This window comes from Pogona vitticeps, chromosome 1, assembly GCF_051106095.1.
Source record: "Pogona vitticeps strain Pit_001003342236 chromosome 1, PviZW2.1, whole genome shotgun sequence".
Classification (NCBI taxonomy): Eukaryota; Metazoa; Chordata; class Lepidosauria; order Squamata; family Agamidae; genus Pogona; species Pogona vitticeps.
The window spans coordinates 338,434,040-338,459,510 of record NC_135783.1 but is presented as its reverse complement, the minus strand read 5'-3'; the positions used below and the strand labels follow the sequence as shown (position 1 = coordinate 338,459,510).

The window sequence follows — 25,471 nt, the reverse complement described above, 5'->3', positions numbered from 1 at the left end:
TCCAGTCCCAAGTCCCAAGCCTTGAGGGGGCAATACAAGCAACAGAAAGACTCAGACTTGAGTCAAGACTTGGTACCAAAGACTTGGGATTGGGACTCAAGTCCCAAGTCTTGCCAATCTCCCTGGACTTTATATTGGGAGGATGGGATGTGAAGTTCAGAGACCAGTGAGTTCTCACTTGCTCCACTCTAGAGTTTGTTGGTAGTATGGAGCAAAGCTCTGCAAGGTGACTTTTCCTGGAATATTAACTCTGAGAATATTAACCTTCAGTATCTATTTCTCAAACCTTTGTTGACGTCAGGGCTTTGGACATTTTTGGATTATGGCTTCCATCATTTCTATGCATTTCTATGAATAAGAAAACAGCCATTCCTGTGCATGCTAGAGACATAAGCAACAGTCATATCCGAGATGCATCTAAACAGACACTGCCATGTTTATGAGAAGAGCATGTCCAGAAGCCTCTGTGGGTTGTAAAAATAAAAGTGTGTTGTTTATATACTGCTCCATAGCACTCAAAGCATTCTCTGGATGGTTTACAATTTAATTGCTCCTCCCAGCAAGCTGGGTACTCCATTTACTAACCTTGGAAGGATGGGTGAACCTCAAGCTGGCTACTTGGGATTGAACCCAAGTCATGTGCAGAGTTTTGGCTGCAATACTGCAGTTTAACCACTGCACCACGAGGCTCCTGTTCATTGTAGTATATGTGGTGCAGCAGTTTTGCGGCTCATAAATTTAGTTGTACAAAGCTAAGTCTTCTCTAGTTTTCAGTTTCATAAATAAAACAATTTTATGTGCTGAGTCATAAATGAAGCATTGTATGTTGTTAAAGCTGTAAAATTTAGGTTTGCTATGGCAACAAGTTTTGTTGTAGTTTTTCAGAGGACGAAACAGTCTTTTTCCATGGCTGCAAAAGTTCAGGAAATTTTACATCGTAATGAGGGGGAAATAACTTTAAGATCATTGCTCCTTCAACAATGGCCGTAGTTGCTTAGTACTGATAGGATTGTAGCGAAAATAGGGTGACTGGAAAGCAGAAGGGAAAACTGCCAAGATCTGCAGAATTTTTTGCAAATAATAAAATCACTGCAACACCAGAGGATTTCGGGTTCTTTGTCCACGTAGGTGTCAAGGTTTCATCTCTATTTAACTTGTCAAGTCAGAACAGTAAGACAACAAGAAAACTCATCAGCAAAATTGCCAAGGAAGCAAAATCATCAGCTCTGTGTTTATAGAATCACATTGATGATACCTCAGCCAGTGTGTCTAAACCTACGTGTTCCCTTTGCAGATTCCCTTCCAGCTCTCTGAGAGGAAACCATATGTTCCTTAACAGTAACCAAGCTGACATTAGCTCAGGGAGAACTTTCTTGGCAGAGTGCAGCTTTCTTTTGATAAATATAGTAGAGAACCATAAATTGAACATTAAAAAGGTGAATAATTTTATCAATATTTAAATCCTCTCAAACTGAAAATATACTTGGTCTGAACTGTTCAAGCTTGCTCTAGCAATGATATGCATTAGGTAATTCTTTTAAGAAAAACAACAAGAAACGTACACTTTCAGCCAGAAGTGTCTGTATAGTCAACAATCAGCAAGTCAGTTTTATTCTCCTAGTGTTTAATCTTGCCATTTTTTTACCTCTGAATCTTCTACAGATGATTCTCAAGGGAAGCTACATTATTTGTGAGCCCTTCCTCGGGATGTAATCTCTTTTCATTTCGGTTTCCCCTTGAAAAGTAGGAATGGGACACCAAAAACTGCTCTGTTCTATTTATGGATGCAATTCTGCTGTCTTCTTGGCCCCATGAGAAAAAAGACTCAGAGAACAATTGATAAGTAATTCTATATTGGAAGGCATAGGTAGTTGCTGCAGAACTACCAGAGCACAGAAAGTTTGCAAAAATTAAAGAGACTCTGATGGTGGGGTGAGGGGAATAGTGCTTATTGTCTCAATGTGCAACTACATTGGAAAGCTGAATTGGAAGGATTCGGCTTTGCTGCAGTTTTGATACACAGCCTGTATTACGTTAGAAAATGCAGTAAGTCACACAGGGGCTCCAAATTTATTCAAGAGTTCACTGTTAACACTAGATGCAATGCAAGTCGCTGTCCAGCCCACACTTCCTCTGTTCCCACCTCCGCTGATCTTTTTATGGTTTTCTGTGAAGCTGCTTTCTCATTTAAAGCTTCAAACTACTACATTTCTCAAACATGTTTTTTATAGAAAAATAACACAGAAAGGTACTTCGCAGTCTCACAATAGAGAACATCAAAAGTTTGAACAGTAGTGTTGCAAAATACATCATGATTCACAACTCAGACTGGTTCCATACATCACCACAATTTCCCATCACTCATCCATTGCTCCTTACTTTACTTTCAGGTAATGCATGCAGGAATTACCTCATCTCTAATACATATGTGTATTTTGCTTCTTGTCACCAGAGATTAGGTAATTCCTACATGCATCACTTGAAAATAAGGGAAAGGAGTAACTAATGGGTGATGGGAAGTGATGATCCCACATGGAATCATTCTGAGTTGTGAGTCATGATATATTTTGCAACGTTACTCTTGATGTTCTGTATTCTGAAACTGTGAAGTATATTTCTATATTATTTTTCTATAGAAAACTTTTTCAGAAATGTAGTAGTGAGGCTTTAAATGAGAAAGCAGCTTCACAGCAGACCATAATTACAGTGCTTTTCTTTTGCATGTTCCCACCTTTATACTGAATATTGCACTCCAACTGCCTATGTCAGTTGTCCCTACATCTTTACAAAAGTGTATCACAACTAACTACATGGGAAAAGCCAGTTTAAACCATTGTGGTTTGAAAAAGTATAAGTCCACCAGCAGCAGAGGGGGAAAACCTCACTTTGGGAGGAAAAAGGAACATGCAGTCAGTAAAATAATTTTTCTGGGTGGAAGTGAAACAGAGATAGCAAACAGGGGCATCCTCACTGGGGTACTTTTTTCCTAATGGAAACCTACTTTTTTCCAGGGAAGGGGCAGAATCAAATTCTTCTTCCTCTTTGTCCTCAGTGTTGCAAATAATCCAGCTGGGGCAACAGACCCACAACCACTAGCTGCTTCATTGGTCTCAGGTTCTAGCATGCCTCTCACAACCCTTGTTCCAGAATCTTCTGTAACTGGCCATGCTTTTTTTTTCTGTTGCCCTCCATAGACAAGGTAAACCCCATCTTCTGAGATCCTCTCTTGGAAAACTGGCAGCCACATCATCATATTACCCATAACTGTACCAGTCATCATCCTTCAACCTCCTCCATCTTTCTGCAAACAAAGAGGGCTTTCACAGATGTTTCCCAATAAAAAGGCAGGAAGACATTATGCCATTGCATTAAATTTAAATACATTTAAATGTAAATGTCACTCTAGATGCACTCATTTTCAGATTTATTTTAACATGCAGATGAAAGCCTGCGTGCCCTCCAGGTTTCATATACACCAGAAGGGTCGGTAACTTCTCTTTTGCTGCAAAGCATATCAAGTGAACAAGTGATGAGAATTAACCAGGTAACATTAAGCCTCGCCTGGGTATACGGATTTCCTAATTACTAAATAAGACATGTTTGACAATAGTCGACTTAAAGGATAGGAGTGAAGATAATTCAGTCAGTTCGTAGTGGAATTAATTATACAACAATTGCTAACACCTGGTGACTTAAAAAATACTGTTATTTTTCCTCTCTACGGAGCATAATGTTTAAAGTTTGCTGATAAAATGTGCATATTAAAGCCTACGACAGAGCTCTGGATTTGTAGGAAATGCCTTTTCAGAATTTCTACTACATTTCCCCCCCTTCACCAGCAAGATTTCCTGTATCGGCGGGGGGAGCAGGGGTAGACGAGGTGATGAGTCCTTCCAGCTCTACCATGCTTTGATTTATTTAATTAACTTTTCAGCCAATTTTGGCACAGCAGTGGATAAGCTAGCAAAATATTGTGATACCAAACAAGGGATGTTTGTATTTCGGCCCCTTTGATTGTTTTATTCTACTTAACCAGCCAACCTTTTTGTGGTCAGAAACCGGGGGCCTCCCAAATGTTTTGGACTGTGGTTCCCCATAATCCCTGGCCATTTGCTAATTTTTCTGGAGTGTAAGAGTATTGCGGTCCAAAACATCTAAAGGGCACCAGATTACTTACTCCAGATCAGACCCTCTTCTGCATAGCCAATATTGCAATGAATGTATAAGTCCCAAGGTTTTCAGTTTGGCTGTTGCAAGAGACATTCCCAGTGGGATGGTTTTTGTCCTTTAGTAAAAAGAACGGTGTGCCTAGAGCTCACGTTATTGAAGTCAAGCTGACTTCCTAGGTATATCAAAGCAGCTGTCAAAGGGAAATTAGACAGATGACTGACATTCAGGTTATCACCTGACCACTAAATAAAAGATGGTTAAATGACTCCATACATAATGTTCACCACATGCAGCAGAAAATAACAAGACCCAAATTCAAGTCAGACAAATCTCTGGTGTATATGCAACTGAATTTTGCTATTTTATATCTATATATTTGTAAAGGTACCATCCTCTCTCCCCACTCCGATCTCTACCATCACAAATAGTAGTAGAGACTATGGTAACGTGTTCTGTATGGAAGACTTTGAACAGCATCTAGTGTGGCTGAGAAGGCCAATTCAAGAGTGACCATCCCTTCCACACTGAAGATAAATACAGTCTGTCCCTTGTCCAGCTCCCTGATTTTGCTGTTTTTGTGACTGCCTCTTTGCCTCGGCCTGCTGTAGAAGTGTCTCTTCAAATTGGGAGAGGCCATGCTGTACTTCCTGCCTCCAGGCGGAATGCTCAGATGTCAAAGTTTCCCATCTGTTGAGGTTCATTCCTAAGGCCTTCAGATCCCACTTGCAGATACCCTTGTATCGCAGCTGTCTAGGGCACTTTCCCTGCACTAATTCTCCATACAGGAGATCTTTTGAAATCCAACCATCAGTCATTCTCACGACATGCTCAAGCCAACGTAGACGTCACTGTTTCAGTAATGTATACATGCTAAAAATTTCAGCTTGTTCTAGGACTACTCTATTTGGAACTTTGTCCTGCCAGGTGATACCAAAAATCCGTCGGAGGCAACGCATATGGAAGGTGTTCAGCTTCCTCTCCTGCCATGCACAAAGGGTCCAGGACTCACTGCAGTACAGGAGTGTGCTCAGGACACAGGCTCTATAGACCTGGATCTTGGTATATGCCATCAGCCTCTTATTAAGTGATGCTCATAAATAAGGTTGCCACAAAATTATACTTGAAAGAGAATCTTATTAAGCCATAATCACAAATAAGGTTGTCACAAAATTATACTTGAAAGAGAATTCATGGAAAATATTTGGTGTTCCACAGCTACTGCTTATCTGGAATTAATCATACCATTACACCATTATCTAAAACAGATTCCCACTAACTCAGTTTTATATTGCTAGCCTTCCTGCCTGTGTTAAAATGTTATTATTTATTTATTTGTGTAAGGACAATGCTAACAGTCAGTAGAGCAGCAGTAGCCTTAAATCTTTGAGACTGCATGACTTCAGTTATGCATACAGTCACTTGTTTTTTGTCACTGCAACTAGAATTTTAGTTGGCTCTAACTTGGCACATCTCTAAAACTGCTAAGTAACTACTCCACGGCTAGCTTGTGGACTGGACTGATAGTGCCTTACCTTAAAATTTCAGAGGGGAAAGCTTGTCCCCTGCCCTGGTCATAAGCTAAATTTCATACAGATATGGTCTAATCACTTATGGATGTGTGTCCCATGATTCTCCAGAATCATACACATTTGAAATTGCATAATGAGAGTTGAAGTCCAAGAACATCTGGAGGCCCAAGGTTGGGGACCACTGCTCTATTGTGGTTCCTGTGAATATAGCCAGCCTGTGTGGCCTTGGGCAAGCTGCACAGTCCCAGGATGCCCCCCCCAGAAGAAGGAAATGGTAAATCAGTTCTAATTACTTAGTACCTAGAAAATCCTGAAAAGCATTGCCATAATTCAAAATTGACTTGATACACGTGATGATGATGATGATGATGATGATGATGACGACGACGACGACGACGACGACGACGACGATGACGACAATGACGACGACACCTAAGAAACCCTGGAAAAGATTACCAGATTGGCAAAAAAATTTCTAGCATGAAAAAATCCCCAAAACTCATGAATTTAGACATGAATGGCTGTCATTGGGCATCTGTACTTGGCAAATGAGTTCTGCTCAAAACACCTATTAGTGTCCAATGGATTTTATCTTGATTTCAGCTTGCATACACTCTCCATGGGAAAAACAAAAAGGGCCATAAAACAGAACATCTCTGTACTTCATAAAATTAAGTATTTGGCCCTGGAGGTTGTGAGATTAGGGCCCTGAAAGTAGTACTGAGGTCATCTGAAGTACAGTATTTGTTACATGAATTGTCACCTACGACTTCTTTTTTAAGAAAAAAAATCCTGTGGTTTTAGGTCAGGCTTTCTCCGCTCTCGGTCCAGTTATAGCCTCCTACTAAAGTTTCTGGCTCCTTTGGAGAGGGGAATGATGTCTCTGTTGAAAGACATTTTCGCTAGCAAAGCGGTGAAAGCACAGAGAAAATCTTCAAAGGCAAAAATCAGAGGTTTTACAAATTGATGGGGCATTACTTAAAAGCTTCTCTTTATAAAAGGCAGGAGGTTTCAGTTTCTAGTAGTGCCTAGAAGAACTGCTGGATGAATCTCTGGACTTTCCTTCTTTCCAAAAGTGAAGAGCACATTTACTGGCAAAATGTACCTAAAGTCCCTCCTGGCCTACTAGGAACAAACTAAATTCCACAGATGGCACAACGGATGTTCTTGTTGTTGTGATGTGCTGCCAGGACACTTCTGACTTACGTCAGCCCTATGAATTAGTGGCCTCCAGAAGATCTTACTATCAGCCACTCTGCACAGCTCTTGCAAACCCAACTCTGAGGCTTCCTTTATTGAGTCAGTATGGTCTTCCTCTTTTCCTGTTGCCTTCAACATTTCCCAAGATTACTGAATCATTAGGAACTGAAATTCCTTAACTGCTCAAAGATGTCTGTTTGTCACAGCTTTTCGCAGCTGCCTTCGCTTGCAAGTTAGTCTGTTTTGTTTTGTGCTTGGTCCTCAGAAGGAAAACACAGACATTGCTGGCAAGTCTGATTGCTCACTGACAAAGCTTGCAGGGTCTTGCATCAGTTGAACACTCATGTGCTTTCAGCTTCTAATGTACTATCTGGATCATCTGGTTTGATTTGTAATCTCATGAGATAACGATACCAAAGAGATAAGCCTAAATCTATTTGCTTGCTCCAGTATAGAAGAGACCCATTGAACGAACTGTTTGATAGGTTTAATCTAGGCGAACTATCACTGGATTTAGGCTTACATCACTACAGTAGTATCACAGTATCTCCTGGGGATCAGTTCCAAGCCCATCCCACCATAGATGCTGAAAAACACGGAAGTATCGAATGTTATACATCGCATGGCCGCTGGCTCCCTCTGGTAGCCAGTTCTGGTAAATGCATCCTGGAAATACAAATAAACAGGTATTTCTGGGGGGTTTTATTTAGTATTTCCAGCCATTGGATAAATAAATCAGTGGATACTGATCCCATGGATAGGGGATCCTGCTGTGCTTATGTAGACTTCAGTGGGGCAGTACACAATCGCATAATGTTTCCCATGTAACTCCTCTGCTTTTCAGTGTCCCCTTCTAGGGGAAATTGTCTCTTCTTCCCATACCATGAAATTAAGAAGATACAGTACTTGAGGGGACATCATTATGTCATTTGTTCCCCCAGTCCACACAGAGAGGCAGCCAGTAATATACAGCATCATGATGCCATGTTATGTAGTTTCTTAACAGTAGTCACTGGGAGAGAAGGAAATATTCAACATGAAATAATGTGGTTCAACTGTTACTGAGCTGTAATGTTTTTGAACTGCAGGTGGAGGATTATATCTTTAAATCCTACATCCATAAGGAAAATGATCTCATGCAACTATTCTGAAGTTTTCTTCACAGGAATGTCTTCCATTCATTTTGAAGCCTAACAGTAGCAGAAATCCTAGTTGCTTTAAAGTGGTGTGACCCTTCTTCCCAACTTGAAGAGTGTGTGTTTTCTAGAACTGAAACTTGGGGCCAATGTATGAGCCCTTCCTGCTCTGTGGGCACATATGCGATTATTAGTAAACATGGGGAAATAGCCTGCAGTGAGACTGCAGTACATGTGGTGAGGATTGCCTGCTTACTCCTCAAGATGTTTCCACCCCAAGACTGCTATTAACCCCAGGATCACCTTCACACTTTACTACTGTGTCCAGTTGGAAGACCAGTTTTCATAGAGACTGAGGTAGGAAGCAGAGAATCAACAACTCCTTCCTCTGTGCAGCAATCCCACCTAGAAGTGTGCAGATTTGTGCTTTTGGACTGTGTAAAGGAACTGAGACGTTGGGGGAATATGGAATGTGGAATCTGTCTGGAAAGTTCAGGCTTTGTTGTGAATACCTGGAAAAGGCTGTCTAAGAATGTGGAGGTTAGTGTCTGCCCAAGAATAAGGGGTAATAACACCTACAGCTTATCTCTTGTGAGAAAAGCCATGATGGGCAAGTTAGCCTCTTCTCCGGTACTGTACTGATTTGAGAATTATTTCAGCGGTGTGAAGAGAGGGGTGGGGCAGGAAGTGCTCTTGTCTTCATGAACATTCTAAGGAACCTAAAGTCTGATTGGTGGACCATTTGAATGGGACATTTAATATATAAAAATAATATATAAAAAGTGGTTTAGAAGTCAGTTTGGTTGGCTTAGCTTACCTCTCAGGAGATGCTATGCTCAGTTGCTGTCCTGCTATGCCATGCCTGGAAGGATGCACTCTCTGTATGCATCAGAACTGTGCTAACTCTATGCTAATACATGAGTATTAGATTAGTTTAGCTTTGTTGTTTTCTGGTGTGTTCGCTTGGTTGCCTTACCTGTCTCAAATTGTGTTTTGCTCCGGTTGCTCTTTGAAACCTTTTGGAACTTTTTGCTTTTTGCCTTTTCACCGTCTTTAATAAAATATAAAAATCTAGCTGTTTTGGTTTTTGGCTCAGAGGGGTTGTGGTACTAAAACCAGGTCTTGCCTTGGCCTGCTACTGGAAATGTTGGTATTTTTGTGGATATAGTAGCACCTCTACTTCACTGGGGGGGGGGCATATTGGCTCTAAGTGCCTAGCCTTGTGGATTTTGGACTACCTGGAAGCACTGCCATATCTGGAAAGTCTCGGGTGTTGGGGGGCCATTGGTACCAGGCTGGTTTCATAGTCTTCACCACAACTGCATCTCCCGGGTTTACCTACCCTGTAATAAACAGGGTAGTGTGGCTGAATGAATAGAGAGGGTCCTCCTGAATCTGGCAACCATCACACATTTGGCAGCAAGCAGTATGTTTATCATCCTATAGAATCTGGCCTTTAGGTGTGACAGCCTAATTGACTGAATTGTCTCATCCACATGATAGTTTCTGTCAAGAATTCCAAGAATTTACTCTGCAGCCTTGGGTGTTCACTTTAGACAAGCCACTTCTTAAGCAGTGGTCCTAGGCAATAATCCACTTCTCAGCCTAAATCCCTGCATCTTCCAGACTGGAAATAACAATCTTAATCTCCTCACAGGCTTTGATGTGTGACAAAATCTGAACCACATGCACTCCATAAAAATGCAGCTGATTTTGCTGATTCATAACATCAAACTAGTTCTTATTTCCTTTTCTGTTTTGTCAAGTTAATGCATCTTAGGTTCCCATGCAAAACCAAACCATTCCACTATACATTGCATTATTACAGGGATAATTCAAAATATTTTACTGCCTACCTTCCAAAATCTCAAACATTTGACATGGAATTGACCATACAGGCTCTTTCAGTTTTATTTGCACTTTTAAAAATTGTGATTTCTTGCAATTTCTGGCTTTAATGTGGCCCACGGGATGATCTGTGGGCAAACATTTGCCCCTCGGATCCACCAAAATTGCTTACCTAGCATAATAATCATCATTATGTGTCATCAACTCAATACTGACATACAGTGACTCTTTCCAGGGTTTTCTAGGTAGAGAGTATTCAGAAGTGGTTTACCATTCCCTTCTTCTGGATGCGCCCTGGAATGGTGCAGCTTGCCCAAGGGTACACAGGCTGGCTATACTCACTGGAGGCACATTGAAGAATACAAGACTATTATGATTACATCTAGAAAGTACAGTACATGATCACAACACTATAAACATTTAAACTACTGTTAATAAGGAAAATGTGGACATAATTTATTACCTGTATGAGCAACTACCTTTATGGACACAATGATTTATATGTCTTGTCTTAGGCTGTCATTATAAACTTCCTTTTCTTTGTGATTAGATTTGGGAGGAAGAAATTGAAAGTAGAAGCTATAGAGAAAGATGTAGTTCAGTTATTATGGGTAAAATGTTTATTTAAATCACATTCTTCTATGAACTGGCCTAATTTGTACTTACTGTTCTAATAAGTGAATCAAACTGCAGTTATTTTTCTTTTTCCACACTTTTCTGAATTCTGCAGTTCAGCTTCTGGTAAAATCATACACAAAATGGTTTCTCCAGGGAAAACAGCATACAAGTTGAGGCAGAAAATTGGCTGCAAAAATATGTGCGTTGGGGAAATGGAGCACAAAATGATGTCATTTGGGAAATGATACCCAATGAGAAAAGGCTAGCAAAAATAAGTATATTATGGAGAAATATATGCAAAGTTAACTCATGTAGACCTTTTTAAATAAAACCACAAACTGATGTGGAACCACTTCCCCATTGCTGCACAATAGTGCAAAGCAGTACCTGAAAGGAAGTTATTATAGAAGCCAAAAACAGGGGAAATTCTCTATCTAGTTGTGCTTGCATCGCACACATGGTGCAACTTTTGGAAGCAAATTGGCCTGAGTTTAGAAATCACCACAGACATTATTAGTTGCATGCTGAGCTGTATAGTTCAGTGGGCAACAGATAATGTCTACAGTGATTTCTTAACTTGGAGCAATTCACCTCCAAAAGTTATACTCTTTCTATCCTTATGCAGGAGGATTTTGGCCATTGTCTTAACTTGCTTATTATTTGTATCAGTGCCTCGAATGGGTACTCAAATTGCCATAGCCTTCAGCCAGAATGGCAGGGCTTGTTTTTCACACAGTGAATTTCATTTTCCCCCTTCCTTTTTACATAGCTTCTGTTCCTTCATTTGATACTACTCCAAAAATACATTCACAACAAAGCAACTCCTAGGAATCTGTCCCAGACATAAAAGGAACCATCAGCTTCCATATTCAGTGCTTCAAAAAACAAGTGGGTAGGTTTTGATCCCTAGGAGGGCAATTAATGTGTTTTCAAGATTTAACTGAATAAAGAGTTCAGACTTCACTCAAAATCAACAAACAAGCTTTGAGGTTGTCAAACAGTTCTAACAGAGTGTCTCCCAAAGTCAGCCATTAAGCCATTTTTCTCATAGCTATATCCTTTGGTGCAGATTCCCCTTTGTTCGTTATAACAGATGTGGACAAATGGAATAAAACAGAGTTGACAGGGGTCAGGATTGTGGGATTCATTTCTTAGGCCAGTAAGTTAAATCTCAGCGCGATCGGCTAGTCTAAATACATCCACGTTATTTCACAGTCTTGTTTTGGAGTTAGAGAAATTCATTTTCTCTCCGCAGTTCAAGCTTTATGAGGGATATTTGAAAGTCCTCAAAAGGTACTGTTTCTTCTAAGTCAATAGTTGTGCTATAGTACCTAGAACATGCCTATTGGAAGTGACTGGTACATCAGCCATCTGCATGCTCATCACCAAAATAGTCTCCAAAGAAGCAAAGATAGTCCTGGTGTGCCATGGCTAGACTGAGGCCTGACCACATTGGCTTATAGATATGGCTTATGGATCACTGATGGCATGATTTGGATCAGAAGAAAAAGACGTTCAAAAGTGTTTCTACTCGGAACAATCTGTCCTTTCCCTTTAAGAGCTGTTGCCCACCTTTCAGACCCAGCAGTAGGTCATGTGTTCTTTTTGGCATGCTTGTTGTTTAGATGGGAGATAGCAACTTCCAGCAGTCTACCATCCTGGTTGCAGATTCTGCAGAGTGATGAGAGAGAAAAAGGGGGGGGGGACAAGGGAAGGGAAGCAGGGAGGGGAGAAGGGAAAAAACAATGGCATCAACAGAGGGAGAGAGGAGCAATGTGAAAAAAATACCTCCACAAACAATTGGGGAAGGGCATAACTGACAGCCAATCAGGCTATAAGAGGTCATTGATTGTTCGGACGGGAGGAGCACGGCAAATGGCAACCGCTCCCTGACTTCAACAGACCCTTTGAAGCCCAATTAATCCCACACCCCAAACAGCTAATATGGACAGGCCCTGATAAGGAAATGCAGATAATGTATCAGTAAGGGAAGATGCAAGCAAATTATTGATTCTCAATAATGTTTTGGCCCTTTGTATCTCCAGCTCTGTCCTTGTTTTAATTGGTGGGCTTCATCTCCTCTTAAGCTCTGGGCCATGTCACTGGGCCTAACATATAATCTGCTTGTTGAAAACTCTTAAATCACAAACTGTGGAATAAACTGCTGGTAGAAAAATTATTGTTTTGGCCAGAAATTCTACAGTTCTCCAGTCTTATGGTCCAAGAAGACTAGAGAACTTTTCCAGTCTTGATTTATGATACCACCCGTCCCTACATGTTGAGTCTCAAATAGAGATGGGGACAAATATAAAAAATTATCGGCTTTTTTGACAAAAATAGCTGATTCATTAAATATTCATACCTTCATATTCATGGGTTCCAGAGACCCCCACGAATACGAAGGGACGAATATTTACCCGTTTTTATTTGTCCTTCATATTACCCAAAAATACAAACCATTCTGTCTACTGGCTGCCGATCAGCCGGTATTAGTCAGCTACCTCCACAGCCACCCACCACCACAACCTACCCCACCCCTTCCTCTCCCTACCTTAGCCCCCACCCACCCCCACCAACATCCCCTTACCTTAATCATCACTGCCGAGGTCTTAATCTGGCCTCCTAGCCACCGCATGTAAAAAGGGAGAGTGGCTGCCCTTTGCAAAGATGGTGCCTGCGGCTTCATTTAGGGTAGGGAAGCTGTGGGTGCCATCTTTGCAAAGGGCAGCCTGGATTCCCTTAAGGCAGGCACAGCGTGGGGAGGTGGCAGCAGGGCGGGCAGGGGTGGTGGTGGGTTTTAATAACCCCTCCCCATGAATCGACAAATAACGTTATTCATTGCTTCATGGGGCAACTTTGTGCTTCATGAGTTGTCAACTTTTGACGATTCACGAAGCAGGACTACTCACCAAAATGGTGAGTCGTCGCCATCTCTAGTCTCAAGTTTTGAGATGTTAGAGACCTCACAGTGTCCAATTGCCTGGCATCTGCATCTAGTATGGCCATTGGAAGAGGCCAGAGACTTAAATGCAGGCACTGCTATAATTTTACTAAGTTGCAACACTATTCATTTTGTTGCTTTAACAGATCAAGCTGGATAAAAGACACAGCACCGTGAAAACTCCTCAGTTGTAGGTGTGTAGCTAGAACAGAACCAAATGAAGAATGTTGGAATTCCCAGAGAGAACCCACTTCTGCAATGTGCACCTAAAAACTGACAAATTTTGTCTCCTGACCACATGGCCTGGGGGTGGGGCCTAGGGGTGGGACTTCCTGATTTAAAAGAGCGTGTCCCGGATGCCTTGCTGAGTTTTTTTTCCTGGGCTTTCTTTTTGTCTCCTGACCACATGGCCTGGGGGTGGGGCCTAAGGGTGGGACTTCCTGATTTAAAAGAGCGTGTCCCAGATCAGATCATACTTTCGCACTATTAAAGAGAGGGCCGGGTAGGTGGGGCTCGTCAGCCATGGAAGGCAGCCCATCTAGGAGAAGGAAAACTCCAATTTCAAACTTCCACTGCCTTGTGGCTATATCCACTCATGGAAAAGGCTTCAGGAGTTAACCTCGAGGCAAAATTCGGAGCTGGAGTCCCAAAGGCAGCATGTGTCTTTCTGCCAACTCCTGCGACATTGCTGGAACCAGTTGTATTGGCTCTTGCCTTTCCATTGGACCATTTCAGCAATGTGGAGAGGGGGGATCTGCTGTTTGGGTAACAGCCTATCCTCCATATTACCTTACTCGGGCTTCATGCTCTGGAGAGGACACTCCTCGATTCAGAGCATGTTACCATAGTCTCTCGAGACTGAAGGATGCCTATGCAAAATCAATTTATAGTCCATATTTATTGGTGACTGGTCTGTCTTGTTTCTTCCCTTAACCTGTAAACTTTTTCTTCAAAGAAAATATTTTTTTTAAAAAAACTGATTGCTTATTTTTTTTTCCCTTTCCTATTAAAGCAAACATTTCGCAACCAATTTTCACTCAGAATACATACTTCTAAATATATTATCCCTCAAAGCAGGTTCCAAAGAAGTAGTTGTTAGTCTATCTCAGCTCATTGTAAAAAATAAAGTGAGAGAAGAGGCAAAATATTGTGGCACTTTAATGGTTGCTAACCTTGGGTCCCCAGATGTTCTTCGACTACAACTCCCAGAAATCCTGGCCAGCACAGCTAGCGGTGAAGTCTTATGGGAATTTGAATCCAAGAACATCTGGGAACCCAAGGTTGGGAACCACTGCTTTAGAGACTGACAGATTCATTTCACTGGGAGCTTTGGTGGATCAAAATCCCATTTTTCAGATGCAAGAATTGCAAAACACATGAAAAAGAGACAGGACATATATTTGTATTTCTTTCGTGTGTGTGAAGAAGTAGAATTTGATCTCCAATGTAGCCATCTGGCCATACTTTGATAACAATTACAGTGGTGCCTCGCATTATGATGTTAATTCGTTTCAGTGAAATCTCTGTAGAATGAAAATGTCGTAACGCGAAAAGAAAAAACCCATTGAAACGCATTGAAACCCGTTTAATGCGTTCCAAAGGGCTGTAAACTCAACGTCCAGCGAAGATCCTCCATAGGGTGGCCATTTTTGCTGCCTGTGCAGCGAGGAATCCGTCCCAGAAAACAGCAGGGGCCATTTTGTTTACCTGCGGCCATTTTGAAACCACCAATCAGCTGTTGGAAAATCATCATTTTGCGAAGAATCGGTTCCCGAAGCAGGGAACTGATCATCGCAAAGCGAAATTCCCCCATAGGAAACATCATTTTGCTATTGCAAAGGCAATCACAAAAAGTTCATCATAATGCGGTTTCATCATTAAACGGGACAATCGTAAAGCGAGGCACCACTGTACTCTTGGATTGCCCTCTTTGAAGGGCAAGACAGAGAACTCAGGAAAAAACATTACCAACGTACATAAACATATCAGTAAGAAAACAGGATAGTTGTCATTACACCCAGACTGCACAGGCACAGTCTTGATGAGGTGAAGGCAGAAAATGTATATTTTCTTCTAACCAATGTGTCAACTGCAGAAACACCTGAAGTCCAATCAGGGCTGAGATCCAAACGTTGGGGTACAGATGACCAACAGCAATGTAGTACTTTAATGGCTCTTTGTCTGTAACCATTATAAAATGTTAGTTCACTCTTTGTTCTGGGTTTCTCTCTGCTTTTAGGAGAAGACCCAGCTGAACTTTTGTACTTTTGTACTTCAATAAAATTGGCTTATGGTTCAAAAATAAAAAGAGTAGAATTTGGTCCATGAAAGCTCACACTGAAATAAATATCCATCTTTAAAGTGCTGCAATATTTTTGCTTTCCCCTCTCTTCCCCCCCACCTTATTTTTGTCAACACTCTCAGAACTGGTTTTCTAAATATGTTTCCTCTCAAAATAACATTCCTAGCTATATTAATTTCACTAAAGATACATGTCTAAACGTGCTTCCTCTCAAAACTGTTTTTAAACTTACCGGATATATTTTTGATCCAAGAATTGTGTTGGAACATGAAGACATTTTCGAAGAGCTGTGGAGAACTTAAGTTCTGCTCTTCACACAAGGCCAGGAAATGCCGATCAAATCAGTTTGGTTCAGGATTTATAAACAGCAGATTTCTCAATGATCTTAAAGTCCTTCCAATAAGCAGTTGGCCCAAATCCTCCAGGATATTCACAACTCAAAGTCATGGCCTTCTTTTCCTTTAATTATCACCATCATCTGGTAGCAGCCCAAAAAGGATGGCTAATAATTCTTGGCCTAATACTTTGTGGACTAAATTGTTAATCCCAGCTACAGCAGGCCCAGTTAATCAATGGGATTTACATATATATTGACAGCTGACGTAACAATTCCCACTGAACTCTAGGTGGGACTCACAATTGGATTCAGCTCCTTGACCAGTCCATAGATCTACATTCTATTAATCCATAGCATCTTTTATTAAAACCATCTATGCTGGTGGTCATCATATCTCGTGACAGGGGATTCCACAAAGATTCCTGTTTTCAACTACAGTGATGTACCTATGTTGAAACCATACTTACACGTGTGTGGGCAGGAAGCAATAGTGACAGGAAAAAGATATTTATCCAGTAGGCAAGTATACAGCCACGTCCTCACACACATACCTACCTACTGCATTTTAATCAAACTACAGTAGTTGGAACCACGATCAAATGTCTACTGTCCAAACTTGACTTCAATCAATTTTAGTCAATGTGTAGCCTCTTGCCCTTTAAAATAGCCTATATTTTAAAATTTATGGTGTGTGTGTGTGTGTGTGTGTCCAGGATGGCCCTTGGAGAGAGGGGAAGGTGGGCTGCCATATGGTTTATGCAGGGAAACCATATGGTTTCTTTCAGCTGACCCAGAAGCCACTCTGTCCCCCTCCAGATCTTTGCCTGGCACAAGGGAGGGCCTTGTGAATGTTATGAGGAGCCACTTATGATCTCAGGGTTTGGCCCTGATTTCTTAAAGATTGGTATGTAACTGACCTGAGAGCCGTAATGACTACTGATTAAAGCCTCATATGGTTCTTTCATACACAGTAGAAAGTGATGAGAAAACCGCCAATCCCATACTACAGATTAAAAAGAAATCCTGAGGGAGAGTCAAGAATGAAACATGAAAAGACAGTGGAAGAATGACAGGTTAGCTTATGGTAACATGACACAATAACAGAAACCTTTGAATTTCTGTTCTAAAATGCAGATATTCTGTACTTTTCCTAAGTTATTTATAAAAATTAAATCTTTTTTTTTTTTTTGCAAAAAAAATCCCTGACATACAAGGTTTGTACTGTCAAAATAAAAACACAGCTCCTTTAAGAATGAATGTCTAATATGTAAATTCTAAAACTTCTAACTTTCAAAAGGGGGCTCTCATCAAACTATGGATATTTTCTCATGGCTTCCTCTCTCCGGATGCGAATTCATCTTAAATTGTATTAGATTTTTTTCTCTCTCTCTGCCAAAGATAAAACAATTTCCAGAGTTATTTCAGAATGTCAGTAACTTCATTTTCTTATTTCTAATATGCCAAACAAATAAATAAGTCATATAATTACTCATTATCTCTCAAGCTTACACTTTGGAATTGGATTACTGTGGTCACAGAACCGACACTGATTATTTCTGACAGGAAGTTATTTAAATCCCTTCAGGTGTGTTTGGTTTTGGGTGTGCACATATATGTTTTCAGCTGAGTTTTGCCACATTTATTACAACCCATATACTGTAAAGAATTACACAAGTTTTAGTAGCAACACATGTTATGAGAACCTCTAAGAGGCAGTCGAAAGATGGAAACAACCATTTCATTGTCAAATACAATTGCAATATCACTTTGCACAAATCTGGTGATTCTGAAAAGGTTTAAAAAACTCTTCATCAGGCATCAAGCCATAAGCACTGGTGGTGGTGGAGTACATGTCTTGTGTGTTTGCACTCCCACATTCTCTCCTTGGCCTCTCCAAGAAAGGCTGGAGATAGAGTTTCTTATCTGAAACGAGTTCTTTCTCATCAGTGTGAACCAGAGATTGGGAGGGGGTGACTTTTGGACTACAACCTGCAGAATTGTCATTGGCCATGAGGTCTAGGAGATTCCAGGGGTTATAGTCCAAAAACTAACTTTTCCCAGTAGCTTCATGTAGACAGTATAAATCAAGACAGTGGAATGGTCTGACTTGACATAAGTAACATTGCCAGATTACCTGATTGGCCAGATTTCACCCGTCGGCCCGGTAACAGTTTTGACCAGCAGTCCCCAACTTTTTTGGGACCGTGGATCGGTGGGGGGGGAGGACTCCATGCAGGGGGACATGGGCTCCCCCGCACTCACGGACACGCTCCTGAATGACCTCGACACGCCCCCGTGAGCATGACATGCCCCCTGCGTGACTGTGACATGCCCCTGCGCAAGCATGACAGACCACCTGTGCAAGCGCGACACGCCCACCATAAGCGTGACACCCCCTACGCGAACACAACACTCCACCTACATGAGCGTGATGCGCCCCTGCACAAGCATGACATGCCCACTGCGCGAGTGGCAGGGTGGTGGAGATCCATCTCCGCGGCCCAGTTCCAGCAAGCCCATGGATCGACACCAGGCTGCGGACCGGGGGTTGGGGACCCCTGGTTTAGAACGTAAACTGACTTAGATTCCAAGTCTGCTTTCATTTTTTTAAAAAAAGGAAAACTTTGTTCTGTATGAATCTTAGAACTGTAGGACTGGAAGGGACCTGTGGATCATTAAATCCAGCTCTTGACAAGGAAGCATAGTGGGGAATCAAACTCCTAAACCACTGAGTTATCCAGCCTTTAGAATAGGAGATACAAAGCAAAATGTGGAGGCACTGTTTTAGCTGACTGTTATGTTTTAAAGGCATATACAGTGGGCGTGGTCTAGAAAAGGGCCTTTATAAAACTCTGATATTACATGTCTCTTGCTAATATTTAAAAAAAAAAGTTCAATTTCATCTACTCTGAAGAAGGGAAGAGTTGGGAAAAACAAGAGGACAGGGGGATGGGGAGTATAAATTAGTAGAAGATTCTACATATCAGTGGTGGTGGTTTTATTTACGATATTTTTTGCTCCATAAGACGCACCTGACTTTAAGACAAACCTAATTTTTAGAGGAGGAAAACAGGGAAAATATATTCTGAACCAAATAGTGTAGTAAAATATTTAATAAACTATAACAGAATAACATTTGAACCATGTAAAATGAACAGCAGTCAACAGTGGCATTAAGAACCATTACCACTGTCATTAACAAATGGAGAGACTTAAAGCTTTGTGTACTCTAGTTTATGTACCATAAATTTGTGTACCATAAATTTAATTCAAGTACATATAGACCATTATCAGCCAGTGATAAGACCTATACCACGCTACCTATATTTTACATTTCCTTTCATCCACCTCCTCCCTATGCTTATAGAAATGTCTCAATGACAGATGAGATTGTTGTGCAACTCTGCCCAGCTACAGCTCAAGCCTATATTAAGTTAGAAATGGTTTATCTGATTTGGCACTGCATTGAGAGGTCCCTTTTAGTTATGTGGAGAATAAATAGTGGAATTAAACTATTTAACAGCTGGTTTTCCTTATTTACTTTTGGTTATGCGAAAGAACAGCAACACAAAGCTTAACCTGATCCCATTCACCAGCGGTAGCACATGCTCCGCATAAGACCAAATCTCCATTTTCTGACATAATTGAACATTTATAGCCTGCAAGGCACAACAGGTTAGGCCACACAAAGCCATGAACAATGTTCTTGACGAGCCAAAAAAACTGAATACAAACTATAGTAGCTGAAAACAGGAAGGGGGTACTGTAATCCAGTTAGAAGTCACAAGGCACAGTTAGTTTCCTTGCTGCAACACCCTTTGGAAATACATTCTCTATTAGATGCCCAGAACTAGTTGAAAAGTTTGCAAGTTGAATCCAAATTTCCCATAGAAATGCATTGAAAATTAATTAATGCATTTTTATGGGGGGGGAGGTCAGAAACTTTAAAAAACTTAAAAGAAATTCACTTACCAGGTACTGTAGATTGAGCCTGGCTCTTCACAGTGCCTTGGTAGACCCCAGAACAGCCAAAAAAGAGCCCCAAACAGCTAAAAGCCAGCAGGCAGCCGACAGATGGCAGCCATTTTGTGCTCTTCTCGCTCCTGCTCCTTCCCCCTCCCCTCTCCCCACCTAACAGCTGATCAGCGCTGGTCTGAAAGGCTTTGCAGGCAGCTTTTAAAGCAATTACCCCCATGCACGTTTCTACACAAGCAGGTTTCAACTCAAACGGAGCACCTTTTCACCCAAGCACTAACCCCAAACAAACAGGTTTTAAAATAAATTTTACATTTTAAAACGACAATACCCAGGCAGTCCCAGGTCTCTCTCCCAGCTCTCTAACTGCTTGGACTAGCAAGGAAGCAGACAAGCAGCCTCTTCACTAACTGAAAGTTTGAATTTCCCCGCTTTCCCTGCCTTCCCCGAATATTAGGTATGTTAATATCTGTGCACTGGAGGATTGTGGGAGGAACATCCATCCCCTGATGGGGGTCCTGTGGGGCACCCAAAACACTAAGTAGCTCTCTTGGCCTCTTTCGGGACTGGGGCTGTGCAGCCCTGTTCTGATCAGGAAGTGCAGCCGGGGGGGTCACCATGCCTTTGGGGGACAGGGTACAGAAAGGGGAAGGAGATTCAGGGGCCATTCCAACTCATACCTGGCAAGGGAGATACCATTATTGTAAAAGTGATTTTCCCATGGTAAGGCTCATCTATTGCACCCTGGATATGCTGACCCCTGTGATTTCCCCAAATGTGGGAAAATCAACTGCCTTAAGTGGGGGACTGTGTTTGTGGTTTCACCTGGTCTTTCTAGAATGACTCTTTCCCCTTTGGTCCTTGGCTGTTTTCACTGTCTGTTAGCCTGTTAGCCTTGCTGGTTTTCCAGGTGGGCTGCAGGAAGCAGATCCTGGAAAGCCAGCAGTGCAGAATGGTGAGGTCCAAACAGCAAGCAGTCTCTGGTGCCAGTTCAGAGGCCTCCCAGCATGGCAGTGGGAGGCTTCTGGGTGGTGTGGGCTGAACCCTTTTTTACTGTATTCACTCCATAAGATGCGCATACTTCCCCCCCCCCACTTTTTTGGGGGGGGAGTGCATCTTATGGAGCGAAAAATACAGTAAGCCTACTGAGCCTATGGTTGCTGTGGATCTTAAATTTCTGGAAAGAGTTTTTAAATATTCTAATGTTCTTTTTTCAAAAAGTTAATTCTACCTAGATATACATTGTGTTAAGTGAGTCATGGCAACTGGACTTCTTATTAGGCCAAAACGTTTCGCTACTCATCCAAGTAGCTTCTTCAGTCTGAGGATAGTTGGTAGGAGACCCCTGATATATCCTCCACATTCTTTTCACTTCCCCCTGGTCTGAATAGGCTCCTTAGGTGGGCAAAGAACGGGGGGAGTGAAAATCCTACATCTGCAGTCCTTCTCCACCCATTGTCATGGGTCGTTAATAGTCGTCTTTCTGGTGGGTGTGGTCCTGATCTTTCTGGGGATGGATGAAAGGGCAGCATGATAAATGGGAGACAGGTTGTATCTAAGGCCTCTCCAGTGTAGAGCTCTGAACACTCCTCTTTGCCTTGCACTCCTCTTTCCATCGAACAAGCCTATTCAGGCCAGGGGGAAGTGAAACCAATGTGGAGGATATATCAGGGGTCTCCTACCAACCCTCCTCAGACTGAAGAAACTACTTGAATGAGTAGCAAAACATTTCAACCTAATAAGAAGTCCAGTTGCCATGACTCAACTTCCAGATAACCTCACCTAGATGACTGAGATAAGTGGCCCTGTTAAGTGGTTCTTACAGCACAGTAAATGTGCATAGGTGATTAATATATCTGTATTTGTTATAGCATAGAGATTGGTGAAGTTATTTGCTTTGTACTGGAACTCCCAGTATCTGCTAGTCAACATGGTCAGTGACTATCTTACTGAAGGACTGTGAATGGTGTAGTTCAAACAATAAATTGACCAAGCTCTTCTTTAATCTCATTCCCTACTCTAATGAAACATATAGCAGTGAAATAACTCATCAACTAGTGAGAGTTGGGTAGCAAAATGACACTATATATTTATTTTTATGCATCGGCCAGGTACGTAGCTGCTTTATGTTGTTCCCCTATTTTTTCTCTAAAATGTAAACTATTAAGTAGGCTTGGCTGAAAGATACTGATTTGACCAAGAACATAAAGTGAGCTTGAATTTGAATTTCTCATTCCAAATACAGCATTCCTAACCATTCTGCTATTCTGACCCTCGGATTACAGTGTAAATGAAGTCAAGGCTAAAACATATTGGTAGAAAAACAATGCAACAATCGGTGGGTTTAATTTGCATAATATGCAGACAAGGTTACCTAATTTGCCTAATGAGTTGGTATGGCTATGTAGGTTAGAATGCCTGGCTGTGCAAAATTGGGGCTGAGACTTTGAACCCCCCCCCCCACTGTGCCTCCCAAAAGAAGGGGCCGCAAAAATCAGTTGGAGCTGAGTGCGTGTGGCTGATGGGGTTCCATGTCATGCCATTTAACCAGCCTTGAGCAAACTGAACAGTTCCAGAACTCCAGTAGATGGAGAGATTGTTAAACCACTTCTGAATACTTTAAACTTAGAAAAGCCCATGTAGTTTATCACAACTCAAACTGTTTTGATGCCATGTAATTGTTATTATTAATTTGTAATCTGTGTAATATACAAATTAGACTATCCAGATTTGGAGAGCTGAAATACAGCAAGCCTGGGTATCAGGCAGCTTTCTGTCTTTTTCCCCTCAGGACTGGTAACTGCTTCCAGAGTTTGGAACTTGCTACCCACAGAGGGACATGGTGGCACTGCGGGTTAAACCGCAGAAGCCTCTGTGCTGCAAGGTCGGAAGACCAGCAGTCGTAAGATCGTATCCATGTGACGGAGTGAGCTCCCGTTGCTTGTCCCAGCTCCTGCCAACCTAGCAGTTCGAAAGCATGCAAATGCGAGTAGATAAATTGGTACCACCATGTTGGGAAGGTAATAGCATTCCGTGTCTAGTCGCGCTGGCCACGTGACCACGGAAACTGTCTTTGGACAAACACTGGCTCTATGGCTTGGAGACTGGGATGAGCACCGCGCCCTAGAGTCGGACATGACTGGACTAAATATCAAGAGGAACCTTTACCTTTACCTACCCACAGAGGCTCAGTCAGCTCCTTCCGTATTCTCTAATCACCAGCAAGCCAAGGACCTTTTTATTCAGGAAGATCTTTGGCATGTAAGATAGCCTCACAGCCCAGCAGTTGAACTGCAGAACTGCAGCCAAAACTCTGCTCATGACCCAAGTTGAGTCTCAAGTACAAGGCTGAAAGTTCACTCAGCTTTCCATTCTTCTAAGTTGGTAAAATAAGTTCCCTACCTAGCTCATGGGGGTGGGGGACAATGTGTAGCCAGCACAATTAAATTGTAAGCCGCCTAGAGAGTGCTTTAAGTGCTATGGGGTGGTATATAAGCAGCACACTTTGCTTTGCTTTTAAGCTGGTCTGCACAGTTTTAAGCTGGTCTGCACTGGCTCTGTCTTTTTGTTGTGAGCTATATGTGTGGCCTACATCAACTCTGTTATCTGAAGAGAGGAATACAGGGAAAGGGAACATGTCCCACAGCATCGGCTTCCAGGGAAAGTTGCCTCACTTTGCTTGATGCTAGGTCCTGGCTCAGGAGATAAAAAGGAATCTATTTGTAAGGAAATTTAGCCCTCCCGCCAAGAATGTCTTTTCCATCTCTCATAGGCTATGCATCCACATTTGTCTCCAGAGCCCATTAGCAGTCTTCAGCAACCTTTTGGGTGGTCAGGGTGAAAGAGGGCAATGAGCAGGAGAACCAGGCCCGAAAAACAAGCAAACGATAGCCCCTTTGCGACCAAGTCTTTTGCACAAGACATTTAGGCTTCATTTAAGCTGTCCATCACAATTTCTTTTTTCATTAAGATACAAAGGGTTCAGAACTCACTCTGAACACAAAGTAAGGGCTTTAAAATGGCAATTTTGCCTTCTAAAGGCAGAGAGGGGAAAATACCTGGACATTATTAAGCAGTTCTCCTTTGCTCAAGCCATTAATGAAGTCATATTTTACCTTTGACATATACAGATATTTCAGGAGGAGGAGGATGATTTCCCCTTCAGTGTTTTTTCTATACACCAAGGGAAGCATAGCAGTTTGGATTATTATCAGATTTCATAACAAAAGGCAATGTTTGTCAAGTATGGAATAAATGTTGTATATTTTCTCAAATAGTTACATGCAGCTAAATCTGTGTGTTGATGCAGCCAGTGGTGCAGAGTCTATTTAAGACTCTGAACTTAATTAGTCTTACCAAAACCAGAGGGGGAGTTTAGGTATTTAAACTTATATTCTGTGTTTCACAGTTCCTTTAGCATTTGAGATAGAAAAGCAACGTATTGAAGGCAGTGTTATTAGTCGTGGTGTGTTATTTCCAAGTTTTGAACTGAGAGATGCCGGGAGATGGGGAACCCGCAATGTCATTCCAGTGGTCCCCAACCTTGGGCCTCCAGATGTTCTTGGACTTCAACTCCCAAAAATCCTGGCCAGCAGAGTTGGTGGTGAAGGCTTCTGGGAGTTGTAATCCAAGAACATCTGGAGGCCCAAGGTTGGGGACCACTATGTTAGACAATTGGCTTGCCTTGCATCCTCTAAAGTGCAGCGAAGCAAGACTGAGGAACATATTGTTATTGCTTTCTGCACTTCCCACCATCCTTCATCATTAGCTGCTCTAGCTAGGGTCAATGGAAGTCATAACCCACCAGCACCTGAGGGAGTCACATGTTCTCCACCCTCATGCAGAAGGATGGTGCCCAATTGCCAGAGCAGAAGTAAAATTCAACTGCTCAGTTGACCAACTTTTCCATGTGGAATTGGACTGAGAGGAGACATCCTGTCCTTCAGCTCCGGCAGAAAACTCTCTTGGGCTGGCATGGGGACTTTTTTTTTTTTTTTTTGGAACATCCTCTCCAGTGTGAAGTGCAGCAGGATGACCCAGTTCTAATGTTCAGGAAATTAGCTAAGTCAAATTTTACTTTAGGGAATAAAGGTGGTGCTCTTACTATAATTTTTTAATTACCCAGTTCTTACTGTGCTTTAGTTGGGAAATATTATGGCAGATTTCAGATAGTTTCACAGTAAAGTTTGAAAAGAAAACAGAGAGAACCACCCATTTCTTCACTGTAGTGCAGATTTTTTCCCCCTCAAAAAAGCCACCTTTTCCTTTCCATGAAAAGAAAAGAAAAAGCAATAAATGGATTGATAAACTTTTCAGACTAACCTATAAAGCCCTAAACAACTTGAGTACAAGCTATCTGAAAGCCGTACCTCCCATTATAAGACTGACCGGCTGTTATCAGGAGAAGCCGTTCTC

General features: G+C 41.8%; 1 protein-coding gene and 1 non-coding gene across 8 annotated transcripts in view; both read left to right on the top strand.

Annotated features, from left to right (window-relative positions):
- The window catches only part of BEGAIN (brain enriched guanylate kinase associated), a 252,169-nt gene that overhangs the window by 80,308 nt on the left and 146,390 nt on the right, over window positions 1–25,471 (top strand). The gene's annotated exons all lie outside the window — the stretch shown is intronic.
- Window positions 20,729–20,884, top strand: LOC144586202 (U1 spliceosomal RNA). Its single transcript, XR_013540938.1, has one exon. It is a non-coding gene; the product is annotated as a U1 spliceosomal RNA (small nuclear RNA).